Consider the following 13,281-nt stretch of genomic DNA (forward strand, 5'->3'; position numbering starts at 1 on the left):
CTTCTATTTCTGTTTTTTCTTGTTCTGATTTGTTCTTGGTTTTCATGCCTTTGTCATTAGAGTCTCTCTCGAGCGGTGAGAACGTTGCACCTTACACGAGAGTGGTGCTTTCGTAGGAGTGTATTCATACAGCTCTCGCTTTTATAAAATATGTTCGTGCAACATACTTTATTATTCACCCTAAAAACATATTGTATTATTCACACTAGCTCATTATAAATTTTTATTTTAATAGTGCCTTTTTTGTTTAAAAAGAGAAGAAGAATGCATGTACTTGTGAATAAGGTGCACATTTCTAAGCACATATTTTTTTTCCATGGCAACATTTTTTCATGATTTGTATAACGATTCTAATACCTTAGAGTCAAAAGAATCGAAGTTCTGTGTTTGTCCCAAAGTCAAACATGTTTCAATTTGACCAAGCCTATAGAAAAATACATTAACACCCCAAACACCAATTTATTCTCATGATATTCTTTATGATTTTTTGGTACTATGTGTATTTGGTGTTGTAGAACTTAGCAACATTTTCTACCGGTGTTGGCATGGAATTTCGCCAAAGTAAAATATGGTGCAATAGCTATTATAAAAATATAAATTAATCCGAACGGTAAAAATGATGAATCGCCAAATGGGACTTTGGCCGCTTACTAGAAAATAGCAGGCGCGGAAATAAAAGGAATGAGCCAAATATCAATACATAATTGGTGAGCACTTACATTGGCTTAGAATATGAAAATATCGGGTATTCACAAAGTTGGTAAAATGAATAAATAAAATCTCCATAAAAGGCTTTTTCCTGATAAAATAATAACCATGAGACGCAAGATTATAGACGGCGCTAATATCTTCAAATATTAGACCGCATGAAATGTCAACATAGAATCATCGCGGGCGACGCTTATTTGGCAAATATTGAACCATGCAATATACATGGGCATTATTTCATCACCGCTAATAAAATATCGCGGCGACATAGAAAAAGATACGTACGTCATTCCGAATGAAATACAGGTATGAGGGATATAACGCCACATAAAAAAATTACATTTTTCATGTATTTATATACGGCATGTCACACTAAGAAAATAATCCTCAACGTGACATTAATAGTTAATTAAGCCTAGCCCATTAAAATATGTTGGATGACGCCAAGGCCCATAGGTTAATTAGTAAAGAAGGAGTTTAGCCCACATAAGCTAACCACGTACGTAACTTGCCAGCCAAACCACACAGTTCGGTAAATTAGTGATTAAACAAATAAATAAGGAAGGAGACAGCCCCACGCTCACACGATCTCAGCCAACGAACTGGAGAACGTGGGCGCGTCCCTCGGTTGATTTCCTCTGTTGCTCCCTCCTGTATGGTTGGGGTCGCCATTGCGGGTCGCTTGAAAGGAAGCTATGCACATTTTATTACCATGTTAAAAAATTTCAAAAATATTCTCACATCACATGAACATCACAACCATCTTAAAAAGAAAAAAAAGCCTAAAAAACTTTTTTTTTAAAAGTCTCCCTACCATTTAAAAACTCTAAAAAAAATCTCGCCATGACCAACTAGCATGCAGGGACGAAACTCTAGTATGGCCGCTGGGGTCAATTGACCCCAATGCCTTCGAGTATTTGAAGCTAACTAGGTCCATCCAAACTGCGTTTGACCCCAGCCCAAAATATGTGTTGACCCCAGCCCAGTAGCTAATGTCCAATTATTCATAGTCTCAGCCCATAACATCCGTAAATTCTAGTAAAAGATATAAAAGAATGTGGTGTACAGCTCCACACAGCGTTAGCACACAAGGCCCAATGCATAATACACGTACACGTTTGACGTTTCGTGAACAGCCCAGATCGCCTCTTCATCTCTTCCGCCATCGTCTGGTCACCTCTCCGTCTCATCGCCTTCCCCTAATCTTTTCCTTACCTCAACTCTCAATCCCTAATCCCCAATTTGCATCGGCGACGAACAGCGGCGATCCCTAATCTCCAAGGGTGATGCCGGCCGGCCGACGGCGCCGTATAATCCTTAATCTCCCGAGTGTTGGGTGCCCACTTGGCACTTGCCCTCCTCGTAGGCTGTTCTCACGCAGGTACACCAATCTCTTTCTCAGTTTCTCTTGGTCTCACGCACTAACAACTATGTCTCTTACTCTCTCCGGATGGCTAATTACTAAATTTGCGTTTATGTTTTTTTGCTGCATCTAGGAGGCTAGGGCTAGAAGGATATGGACAGATTTCTGCTGAAACGAACGGCACCAGAGACTGATCTGGCAGGGACTTCAAGGCCAGTTAGACTAAGGCAAGATCATGCATCAAATATTGGTACTACTACCACAGCAGATATTAATTTGGATGAACTTCCTTTTGATCCGGCCAATCGAAAAAGAATATCACAATACACTAAGAATCCAAAGAAGCAAGTTGAGATCAGAAGAATATATTTAACTAGAGGACCTTATAGGCCAAAAGAAGGCTTTGTATATCCGCAGAAGACCATCGGAGGATTCGAAAGAAGATTCAAGCTAGAATGATTTAAAGATTATCATTGGCTAGAGTAGAGTGATAAAGTGCACAAGGCATCTTGCCAATGTTGCTATTTGTTCAGAGATTGCATCGACGGTCAAGGTGGGAATGATGCATTTTTTGTCAATGGTTTCTCTAGTTGGAATAAGAAATACAGATTGGATACTCATGTGGGTGAGGTTAATAGCTATCACAATGTAGCTGCTAAAAGGTGTGATGCCTTGATGAATCAAGATCAGTCCATTAAAGTTGCCCTCAACAAGCAAACTGATATCACAAAAAGGCAAAATCGTATTCGGTTGAATACTTTCGTCGAATTTGTTAGATACTTATTACATTAAGGTTTAGCTTTCTGTGGCAATGATGAATCAGAGGAATCCAAAAATAAGGGGAATTTTCGAGAGTTGGTACAAACATTAGCAAATCAGAATGAGGATGTGAGGAATGTAGTTCTCAAGAATGCTCCAAAAAATTGCAAATGGGTGTCTCCAGATATTCAAAAGGAACTTGCAAATTATTTTGCAAAGGTAAATTACTACTTTCTGGCATCTCTATTCTTTATTTATTTCATATGATTTATCTCTCCGAGCACCTAAAAATATATTTTATCTGGTTTGTTACAGATAACATTGAATTCTATTCTTGAAGAAATTGGTGGTGATGTTTTCAGTTTGTTGATTGATGAGGCGTCCGATGTGTCAGACAAAGAACAAATGGCTGTTGTGTTGAGGTATGTTGATAAGCTTGGGTTAATCCTAGAACGACTAGTTGGGGTAGTACATGTGAAGGAAACATCGGCAACGTGTCTCAAGTCAGCCCGTGAGAAATTGCTTGTTCATATTGGATTAAGCTTCAAACAAGTTAGAGGGCAATGCTATGACGGGGCGAGCAATATGAGGGGTGAGTTCTATGGTTTGAAAGCTAAAATTCTAGAAGAGAATAAGTCAGCATATTACGTGCATTGTTTTTCTCACCAACTCCAATTGGTTATCGTAGCAATTTCAAAGAAGAATGAAGATATTCCAGATTTCTTTTACATGATTTCTCTTCTGTTTAATGTGGTTGGAGCTTCTTGCAAAAGAAAAGACATGATCAGAGAGACTAATAGAGAGAATGTGAAAAAAGCCATAAGTAGTGGGCGGATTAGTACTGGCACAGGGTTGAATCAAGATCAATCACTTCAAAGGGTGGGAGACACCCGTTGGGGTTCTCACTATAGAACCCTCTCAAGCCTAATTCAGTTGTTCCCATCAATTGTCAGTGTCCTCAAGTATGTATCAAAAGAAGGCAAGAAAGATTCGAAGAAAAGTGAAGCACGTGGTCTTCTATCATATTTTGGAACCTTTGATTTTGTGTTCTATTTGCACATGATGTTCCATATATTAGGGAGTGCCAACACTCTGTCACAAGCATTGCAACAAAAGGATCAAGATATCTTGAATGCAATGTCATGTGTGAAGTCAACAAGGAATGATCTACAACAACTAAGAGATAATGGGTGGGAATCACTTTGGGAGAAGGTATATGCATTCTGTGAAGAACATGACATTCCAAAGCTAAGCATGCAAGATGAATATGTCAATCGACATAATACACGAAAAAGAACCAATATAACAAACCTGCATCATTATCAAATAGAGTGTCTTGACACTGTTATTGATTGGCAACTTCGACAGTTTGATGACAGATTCAATGAAGTAAATTCTGCATTGCTTATTCACATGGCTTCTTTCAACCCAAAAAACTCTTTCGCTGCTTTTAACTTGGAGAGTTTGTTGAAGCTAGCTGAGTTTTATCCTGAGGATTTCGATTCATCAAAATTGATGGATCTTGGACATGAACTTCGGATTTACATTGACAATGTCCGAGCAGACCAAAGATTTGCCAATTTGGATGGCATTGTGGATCTTGCTAAAAAGTTGGTGGATACTAAGAAGCATCTTGCTTTCCCTTTGGTGTATCAACTTCTAAAGCTAGTGCTAATTTTGCCGGTTGCCACAGCGTCAGTGGAGAGATGATTTTCAGCAATGAATATTGTGAAGAGTGTTTTACGCAACAAAATGGGTGACCAGTTCATGAGTGATTGCTTGATTTGCTATGTGGAGAAAGATATATTTGCTACCATTACAAATGACGCCGTAATTGATCTATTTAAGAAGATGGGAGATCGAGAAGGCAAGTTATAAAATGTGAGTCTAACATCACTTTAACTTTTTTGTTTCTGCTATTTATTCTCTATAGTATTTCTTACACACCATTGTTGTGAATATAATATATTACTTTTGTTCATCCTTTTCAGGAAGACATCGTTTTTTGCTTATTTTCTCTGAATATGTAAACAAATGATTTTATGACTTTGCGGAACCAGTACTTGGTATGACAATCTTATTATTATGATACTAGTTTATCATTGGCTCATTGCATATTTTCGCTCTTCATGTCGCCCTTGGATGATATTTCTATTTGTGTTATAGTGGGCATATTTTTGGTTTTTGCTCTTTATATTGCTCTCAGCATGAGTCACACCATAGCATGTGCTGTAGTAGGCATTGGACATTGGTTGATCCCAATGACAATTTTTTCTAGCTTCGTCCCTGCTAGCATGCGCCACATGGCGTAGCTGGTTGGCCATCATTGTAGCGCCTCTTAATGGGTTTAAATACTTTGAAAGGGACTGATATTGGGGATCTCTTTTCCCCGGCCGGCCGCTGCTGCTCTGCTGCTACTTTCCCTACTCATATTCTTGATCTCTCGCCTCACGCTGCTGCTCTCATCCATATATGCGCTGCTGCTGCAAGGCCTCATTAGTAGAAAAATGGCCTAATGTCAAGCACACTAGTCCCGGTTTGTAACTGAACCGACACTAATGTGACCATTGGTACCGGTTCCAACGGCTAGGTGGACGGCGCTCATTAGTACCGGTTCGTGGCTAACCTTTAATACCGGCTTGTGCCACAAACCGGTACTACAGAGGTGGTGGCAGGTTGTTGTTAGGCTAGGGCCCCACCAGCATCTTTAGTACCGGTTCATGCCACAAACTGGTATGAGATGAACCTTTAGTTGATTCCTTTTGCTATTGAAGAATATTATAGCTATCTTTAAGTGGATCATAGCAAAATTAGTCCCACCTCGCCAAGCGAGAGGGACTAACAGTGGTTTATAAGCCCTGAGTGTAGAGACGAGGAACGGTGAAGGAGAGGCGCAATGCTCACATGCACGTTGCTTAGCTTCAGGCCTTGAGGAAACGGTGTAGACTGCACGGAGCTATGCGTAGTTTCTCAAGGCCTGAATCTAAGCAACGTGCCGGTGAGCATTGCGCCTCTTCTTCATTTTTAGTAACTTATTTTAACTCCGGACTTTTTGTGTGTTCATTATGCATCATTCAAAGGCACATCATCAATGTTCAACTCTTTTCTGCCTTCATTTTCTATTTTTCATGCATTTAATGATTTGGTTTGAACTAAATGACCCTAAAATTAAAAACACTACAAATGAACTCTAAAAAAGTTGAAACTTGGCATGGTATCATAATTTCACCCACATAGCATTTGCTAAAAAATTGAGAGGGTTACGACAAAAACTGGATGCACTTCGTGTACAAACTGGACAATCTCTTTCGAAGTATCAGGGTTTCGGAGAAACTCATCTGTTATAAAAGGGATTTAATTTTTAATAACTTATTTTAACTCTAGACTTTTTGTGTGTTCAATATGCACCATTTAAAGGCACATCATAAATTTTCAACCCTTTTCTGACTTCATTTGCTAGTTTTTAGCTCATTTACTGATGTTTTGGAGCTAAATGACCCTGAAATTGAAAAGCACTACAAATTAACTCTGAAAAGGTTGAAAGTTGGCATGGTATCAACATTTCACACACATATTTGTGCTAAAAAGTTGAGAGGATTATGGCAAAAACTGGATGCACTTCGTGTGCAAATTGGACAATCTCTTTCGAAGTATCAGGGTTTCAGACGAAACTCATCTAATAAAAGGGATTTCATTTTTAATAACTTGTTACAACTTTAGACTTTTTGTGCATTCAGTATGCACCATTCAAAGCCACGTCATCAACTTTCAACCCTTTCTGACATCATTTGCTAATTTTCAGCTCATTTACTATTTTTGTAGCTAAATGACCCTGAAATTGCAGTACTACAAATGAACTCTCAAAAGGTTGAAAGTTGGCATGGTATCATCGTTTCACCCACATAGCATGTGCAAAAAAGTAGAGAGTATTATGGCAACAACTGGATGCACTTCGTGTATAAATGGATAATCTCTTTCGAAGTATCAGGGTTTCGGACGAAAACTCATCTGTTATAAAGGCATTTCATTTTTTAAATTTATTACAACTCCAGACTTTTTGTGCCTCAGTATGCACCATTCAAAGCCACGTCATCAAGTTTCAACCCTTTCTGACATCATTTGCTAAATTTCAGCTCATTTACTGATTTTTTAGCTAAATGACCCTGAAATTGAAAATCACTACAAATGATCCCTGGAATGGTTGAAAGTTGGCATGGTATCAACATTTCACCCACATAGCATGTGCTAAAAAGTTGAGAGAGTTACGACAAAAACTGGATGCACTTCGTGTACAAACTGCACAATCTCTTTCGAAGTATCAGTGTTTCCGTCGAAACTCGTCTATTATAAAAGGGATTTCATTTTTAATAACTTATTACAACTCCAGACTTTTTGTGCGTTCAGTATGCACCATTCAAAGCCACGTCATCAACTTTGAACCCTTTCTGACATTATTTGCTAATTTTCAACTCATTTGTTGATTTTTTAACTAAATGACCCTAAAATTGAAAAGCACTACAAATGAACTCTGAAAAGGTTGAAAGTTGGCATCGTATCATCATTTCACCCATATAGCATGTGCAAAAAAGTAGAGAGGATTACGGCAAAAACTGGATGCACTTCATGTACAAAATGGACAATATCTTTCGAAGTATCAGGGTTTCAGACGAAACTCATCTAATAAAAGGGATTTCATTTTTAATAACTTGTTATAACTTTAGACTTTTTGTGCATTCAGTATGCACCATTCAAAGCCACGTCATCAACTTTCAACCCTTTCTGACATCATTTGCTAATTTTCAGCTCATTTACTATTTTTGTAGCTAAATGACCCTGAAATTGCAGTACTACAAATGAACTCTCAAAAGGTTGAAAGTTGGCATGGTATCATCGTTTCACCCACATAGCATGTGCAAAAAAGTAGAGAGTATTATGGCAACAACTGGATGCACTTCGTGTATAAATGGATAATCTCTTTCGAAGTATCAGGGTTTCGGACGAAAACTCATCTGTTATAAAGGCATTTCATTTTTTAAATTTATTACAACTCCAGACTTTTTGTGCCTCAGTATGCACCATTCAAAGCCACGTCATCAAGTTTCAACCCTTTCTGACATCATTTGCTAAATTTCAGCTCATTTACTGATTTTTTAGCTAAATGACCCTGAAATTGAAAATCACTACAAATGATCCCTGGAATGGTTGAAAGTTGGCATGGTATCAACATTTCACCCACATAGCATGTGCTAAAAAGTTGAGAGAGTTACGACAAAAACTGGATGCACTTCGTGTACAAACTGCACAATCTCTTTCGAAGTATCAGTGTTTCCGTCGAAACTCATCTATTATAAAAGGGATTTCATTTTTAATAACTTATTACAACTCCAGACTTTTTGTGCGTTCAGTATGCACCATTCAAAGCCACATCATCAACTTTGAACCCTTTCTGACATTATTTGCTAATTTTCAACTCATTTGTTGATTTTTTAACTAAATGACCCTAAAATTGAAAAGCACTACAAATGAACTCTGAAAAGGTTGAAAGTTGGCATCGTATCATCATTTCACCCATATAGCATGTGCAAAAAAGTAGAGAGGATTACGGCAAAAACTGGATGCACTTCGTGTACAAAATGGACAATCTCTTTCGAAGTATCAGAGTTTCGAAATAAAACTCATTTGTTACAAAAGGCATTTCATTTTTTTAAAACTTATTACAACTCCAGACTTTTTGTGCGTTCAGTATGCACCATTCAAAGCCGCGTCATTAACTTTCTACCCTTTCTGACATCATTTGCTAATTTTCAGCTCATTTACTGTTTTTTAGCTAAACGACTCTGAAATTAAAAAGCACTACAAATGAACTCTGAAAAGATTGAAAGTTGGCATGGTATCAACATTTAACCCACATAGTATGTGCTAAACATTTGAGAGGGTTACGGCAAAAACTGGATGCACTTCGTGTACAAACTGGACAATCTCTTTCGAAGTATAAGGGTTTCGGACGAAACTCATCTATTATAAAAGGGATTTCATTTTTAATAACTTATTACTACTCCAGACTTTTTGTGCATTTACTATGCACCATTCAAAGCCACGTCATCAACTTTCAACCCTTTCTGACATGATTTGCTAATTTTCAGCTCATTTACTATTTTTTATAGCTAAATCACCCTAAAATTGAAAAGCACTACAAATGAACTCTGAAAAGGTTGAAAGTTGGCATAGTATCATCATTTCACCCACATAGTATGTGCAAAAAAGTAGAGAGGGTTACGGCAAAAACTGGATGCACTGCGTGTACAAAATGGATAATCTCTTCCGAAGTATCAGGGTTTTGGACGAAAAATCAGCTGTTACAAAGGTATTTCATTTTCTAGAACTTACTACAACTCCAGACTTTTTGTGCGTTGAGTATGCACCATTCAAAACTACGTCGTCAACTTTCTACCCTTTCTGACATCATGTGCTAATTTTCAGCTCATTTACTGATTTTTTAACCTAAGTATTACCAAATTGAATATAATGATAAAGCACACTAATATTAAACATTTTTTGACCATAGAATAGTAGGGAAAATGCCCTACTGTGTGTCATTTTTCATTAATAATGAGGGGAACATAAAATGAGTCTTTACAATGGTTGAAGAGGGGACAACCAGAGATATATGGGCTAGTAAATGAAAAAGATAACTAATTATTGAATATAAGAAAAAAGAATCACTGGAAAATCTATTTTTAAAGTAAAGTTATTCCCAAATTAGTGATTCACACAAATTTCAAATAATTTAAATTTAAACTATTCAAATTTGAAAACTGCTAGCACTAAGAAAGTTTGTAATTTTTTGTATCTAAAGCAAAAATATTCACAAAAAAATTCTAAATACAGCAAAAAGCAACTCAGAAATAAATAAAAGAAATAAATAAAGAAGAAAAGAAAAAAAGGAGAAAAATTAAATAAAAAAGCCCGCCTAATGGGCCACAACGGCCTGCGTACGAGTGGAAACCCAACCTGTAGTTGGGCCATGATGCAAGCCCGTAAGCCCAGTAGGCCCAACAGGTCAGCGCAGCAAAGGTAGGCCCAGAAGGCCTGCTTTAGAGAGGAGCTCGATGGAGCAGCCGCGGCTGGGTTAATAAACCAGTGCGGTTGCTCTTCTCTCGGCGAGGTAGGACTAAACTTTGTGCACCGCACCTGGGCCAGTGCACCCCTTCAGTACCGGTTGGTGGCTCCAACCGGTACAAAAAGGGGTGTCTTTACTACGAGTTGCAGCCTTGACCCGGTAGTAAAGGGGTTCGCTTCCCGCCGCTTCGCCTGGCCAAATTTGACCTTTAGTACCGGTTGGTGGGTCTAGCCGGCACTAAAGGTCCATTCTATATAAGCAGCACTTACGAAATTTGCAGTTTTCTTCTCTTTTTTCTCTGCTTGAACCTCGTCCCCGTCACCGCTCCGTCGCCGCGCCCGTCCCTGTCGCCGCCTCCGTCACGCACGGTCGCCGTCGCCGTCGCCGTCCCCATCACCGCTCCCGTCCCCGTCGTCGCCCCGTCGCCACGCACGCCCGTCCCCGTCGTTGCGCGCTGCCTCGGCCCATCCCCGTCACGCGCCGCCCCTGTCGCCTCGCTGTAAAACCACCCCCTGCCGCGCCATGGCCGCCCTCACACACACAGTACACACACACACACACAGAGAAATGTTAGATTTTAATGTCAAATGTTAGATGAATTAGATAGAAATGTTAGATATTAATGTCAAATGTTAGATGAATTAGATAGAAATGTTAGATTAATAGAACTAGGTTTTATACTTTTGTCAAATTAATAGAGAACTAGTTGAATTCTATATGAGATTTGAATTAGTAAGTGCTTAGTGAAGGAAATATGCCCTAGAGGCAATAATAAAGTTATTATTTATTTTCTTATATCATGATAAATGTTTATTATTTATGCTAGAATTGTATTAACCGGAAACATAATACATGTGTGAATACATAGACAAACATAGTGTCACTAGTATGCCTCTACTTGACTAGCTCGTTTATCAAAGATGGTTATGTTTCCTAGCCATGGACAAAAGAGTTGTCATTTGATTAACGGGATCACATCATTAGGAGAATGATGTGATTGACCTGACCCATTCCGTTAGCCTTAGCACTTGATCGTTTAGTATGTTGCTACTGCTTTCTTCATGACTTATACATGTTCCTATGACTATGAGATTATGCAACTCCCTACTGGAGGAACACTTTGTGTGCTACAAAACGTCACAACGTAACTGGGTGATTACAATGGAGTTTTACAGGTGTCTCCGAAGGTACATGTTGGGTTGGCATATTTCGAGATTAGGATTTGTCACTCCGATTGTCAGAGAGGTATCTCTAGGCCCACTCGGTAATGCACATCACTATAAGCCTTGCAAGCATTGCAACTAATGAGTTAGTTGCGGGATGATGTATTACGGAACAAGTAAAGAGACTTGCCGATAAAGAGATTGAACTAGGTATTGAGATACCGATGATCGAATCTCGGGCAAGTAACATACCGATGACAAAGGGAACAACGTATGTTGTTATGCGGTTTGACCAATAAAGATCTTCGTAGAATATGTGGGAGCCAATATGAGCATCCAGGTTCCGCTATTGGTTATTGACCGGAGACGTGTCTCGGTCATGTCTACATTGTTCTCGAACCCGTAGGGTCTGCACGCTTAAGGTTTCAATGACAGTTATATTATGAGTTTATGAGTTTTGATGTACCGAAGGAGTTCAGAGTCCTGGATGAGATCGGGGACATGACGGGGAGTCTATAAATGGTCGAGACGTAAAGATCGATATATTGGACGACTATATTCGGACTTCGTAAAGGTTCCGAGTGATTCGGGTATTTTTCGGAGTATCGAAGAGTTACGGGAATTCGCCGGGGAGTATATGGGCCTTATTGGGCCATACACTACTGGAATCAGCTACTTTGCCATCTGCCAGCTCTTTGCCGTCTGCTAGCAGACGACAAAGAAGCTCTTTGCCATCAGCTACCCGAAAGCAGACGGTAAAGAACTGGCTGATGGCAACGAAAGCCTTTGCCATCAGCCTATTCTTTGCCATCCGCTAGCTGACGGCAAAGAATCTTTGCCGTCCGCTAGCAGACGGCAAAGAGGGAGGGGGGGGGCACTGAGGAGCTGGTTAAAAAATACTTAAAGTCCCCTCGCTTTGCCGTCCGCCGCAGACGGCAAAGGACGGGGGACGGCAAAGGCTACCCTAACTAACCTAACTAACGGCCGAGCCCCCTCCCCCGCCCGTTACTCATCTCTCTCCCTCGACCTCCTCCGCCCCCTCCCCCGCCGCCCCCGCCCCTGCCGCCCGGCACCGCCCCCGCCCTCGCCGCCCCCGCCACCGCCTGGCGCCGCCCGGCGCCGCCGCCGCCCCACCCCCTCCCCCACCCGCCACCGCCCCCACCGTCCTGCCGCCCGGTGCTGCCCCCGCCCCTCCCGCCCCCGCCCCCGCCCCTCCCACCCGGCGCCGCCCCCGCCGCCGCCGCCCGGCCATCCCACTGCCCCGGAGCGCCGCCGCCCCCCCCACCCACCCACCACCCCGGCGCCAGCGTCGCCCCCTGCTCCGGTGAGTTTTTTTTTTCTGTTTTTCTTTTTTTTGCTGTTTAATTCTTGTTTAATTGTTAGTGTTAGTGTTAGTGTTAGATTTAGTGTTAGAAAAGAAGAAAATTTAGTGTTAGTGTTAGAAAAAAGAATATGTAGAAGAAAAGAAGAAGAAGTGGAAAAAAGATGAAAAAGAAGAAAAGAAAAGAAGTAGAAAAAGGATGAAAAAGAAGAAGAAGAAAAGAAGTAGAAGAAGTAAAAGAAGACGAATAGAAGAAAAGAAAAGAAGTAGAAAAAAGATGAAAAAAGAAGAAGAAGAAGAAAGGAAAGAAGAAGAAAGGAAAGAAGAAGAAAGGAAAGAAGAAGAAGAAGAAAGGAAATAAGAAGAAGGATAGAAGAAGAAGAAGAAAGGAAAGAAGAAGAAAGAAGAAGAAGAAGAAGAGAAGGAAAGAAGAAGAAGGATAGAAGGAAACACCCCGTCCACTGACCCCGACACCCCGACCCCGACACCTGACCCCGACACCCTGACCCCGACACCCCGACCCCGACACCACACCCCGACACACAGACCACGACACCACACCCCGACACCCCGACCCCGACACGACACCCTGACCCCGAAACAGCACCCCGACACCGACATGACACCCCGACCCCCTAAACCTCCCGAAAAGGTGCTCTTTGGCCTTCCAGAGGCCGACGGGGTTATATATTTGTGAATTATTAGTTAGGTCATATATTTTTCGATTTTGTTATGAAAAACATCATATATAATTGTGTTGATCGGGTAGATTTAAATGTGCAGTTGTTTCATCGCTGCGAGGTTTGGTGTTCGACGACCTCGCCGTGCGTTTGACGAGCTCTGCCCC

Source organism: Triticum aestivum, chromosome 3B (assembly GCF_018294505.1).
Source record: "Triticum aestivum cultivar Chinese Spring chromosome 3B, IWGSC CS RefSeq v2.1, whole genome shotgun sequence".
Taxonomy (NCBI): Eukaryota; Viridiplantae; Streptophyta; class Magnoliopsida; order Poales; family Poaceae; genus Triticum; species Triticum aestivum.